Below are 2556 nucleotides of genomic sequence, written 5' to 3'. Positions count from 1 at the left end.
GTTATGTACAGTATTTTTTGGTAATCCCCGTTACCCGTTTTAGTCATAATGATAATTATTATTTTTAAACAAGACTGGGAAAAACTTGAATCTAAGGTCTTTAGATAAATTTTAAAAAAAAACTTAAGCTATTGATGTAATACTTTTGATAACAATACATGTCTCCATAAAAGTCTTTTTTTTTTTGTATTCGTTTGTTTGCGGTGAGTAGTACTTTAAAGCTAATTTTATAAGGTGCTGATACGAAAACCAAACTTAGTTAAATGAAAATGATAACTGAAATGATTCTCAAAAATCTGTTTATTTTCACGGTGGGTATGGTTGTCCTGCGAGAGAACGTTCTGTGCTGGTGATTTGGTCCTGTCAGGTGCTGGTGGGTCCTGATTCTGTGCTGATGGGTTTGTTTACATTGTATCAGGACGGCAATACAAGGACTGTTTTGTTGCTTAATTTTTCTCTGATTCGTCATAAGTACCATGCAAAGTATATTACAACAATATTATATTGCAAAAGTCGTGCAAGTTCCTTAAACGGAATTGTCCTGACGCTGTGCTGGTGATAAGAAAAACGGTCCTCGTTCTGTGCTCCTATGTCCTGGTTCTGTGCCTTTATATTTTAGTTAAAAATGGCACATATTCAAGATCATTGATACTGTTATTGACTAATTAACTGTTGTCTGCTTTCTTGAAATTGACATTGTTGTGAATCTGTTTACTGTTATTATGAGAGAAAAAATAGCCCTATTTTTTTATTTTTTTTTTTAAATAACTGTAATCTTATTTATTGGCCTGTTAATGGAAACCTTCTTGCCCCCTTTTAAGATAAGAAAATGTGTTTACGATTTTCGGGATTACGATCATTTTGCAAGATCACCAAAATATGTTGTAATTTATACAATACTTATATAAAGTAGATGATGTGGTATGTTTGTTGTCAATGGACAAATTTCCATAATAAACCAAAGGAAGTATGTGTTAACAACCATACGTCATCGTACGACCTTCAACAATAACCCATAAAATAAAAATGTAAAAGGTTTTGCATAAAAATGGAGAGCAAAAATATAGAACAAAGGACTTTCTGAGCGTTTGAATCATATGTCTTTATCAGCTTAAAACACATTTGTTTGTGAACAATTTAGTGCTGACTATAAGAATGACAATAGTATTGCGGGTTTGTTTGTTTGGTTTTTTTTTGGAGGGGATTGGGGATAAGTTAGAGCGAGGTTACAGTGAAAGTTTTAAGCTTGGAATAGTTTCTCGTAAGATTTAAAAGTTGTATTTTAAAAGAAAAATGTATCTTATAGCTATTAAGAATCACTTGCTGTATCTGTAAGATTTTTTCAACATATTTTCTTTGTCTGAACGGTTATCAGGTATTTTTTTTTTCGAAAGTTCGATAGAACACTAAAAAAAAATTCACTATTTTATGAAAGGGCAGACTATAATATGTCAGAGAATGAAGACGAGATAACCTTTGTACAGAGATTTTTGTTATGTTTAGCATGGGATCAACACAAGCGTACATTCTATTTAAAAGTATTTGAAACTACCGTTTGCTTTGTTAATTGTGCCTTCAATTTCAAATATTTCTAATATCTCGTAGCTTCATACTACCAATTGAGTATAAAACAAGTATATAAGTTTAAAAAAAAGAAATTCTTAGATTAAACACCTACATTTAACTTTAAAAGGTCATAACAGTTTAAAACAATACAAATCTACACACACAAAAAACTGGCTTACTTTCAACTGGTTATCAACCCGAATCGCTGTAAGATCATATATGAGCTCACCTGTGTCGAGGGGTCGTGTGAGGTTCATGTATTGTCATGGCGTCCGCAATTACAAAAAGATCTTTTCTGAAATTACTTGACCAAATATTACCAAATGATTTTTCAAGAGTGAATCTAGGAGAAACAATATTCATCAGCAAATATGACCACTGTCTGTTAAAATGTATTCGAGTTTTTAGTTACAGCCGATTCCATTGAGTATGTAGGCAAAGGTAATATCTTTGGATAGCTTGCTTGTTAGCTAAACCGTGAATTCATTGTTAGGTAAGGTATACTACCCTCCTTTCGAAGTAGCCTGGTCCTACATACAGAAAGATGTGTCCTTTGTCGGACTGTGTCAGGTGCAACACAGGTGCAACAGCATACGAACAGCTAACATGCCTCGTCAGGGTGGAAGCTAAAAAGTCCACGAAAATTTGATTTAAAGCCTTTATTCGTTCCAACAAAGTTACTGAGATTTTGTTGAGGATTCATTTTAACCATCTACAACAACAAGAATTTTTTTTTTAGAATTTACAGCTCTTCTATAAATATATGCGGAGCGCTAACAAACATGTCTATGCGGCATATGCTTTGATCATTGTTGAAGCATCAATGTAAGGGGCATTTAATATCTTAATAAAACTATTCTTATTTTAGATACTATATATTGTTATCTGATATTGGACGAAAGATGTTGCCCTTTTATGTAATTATGTAATACAAGTTACGATCATTTGAAAACACATATTAAACAGCCAAATGGATGCACAAGAGCTAAA

This window comes from Mytilus galloprovincialis, chromosome 6 (genome assembly GCF_965363235.1).
Source record: "Mytilus galloprovincialis chromosome 6, xbMytGall1.hap1.1, whole genome shotgun sequence".
Lineage (NCBI taxonomy): Eukaryota > Metazoa > Mollusca > Bivalvia > Mytilida > Mytilidae > Mytilus > Mytilus galloprovincialis.
The sequence above is the reverse complement of the archived record's forward strand: the minus strand, read 5'-3'. Positions refer to the sequence as shown.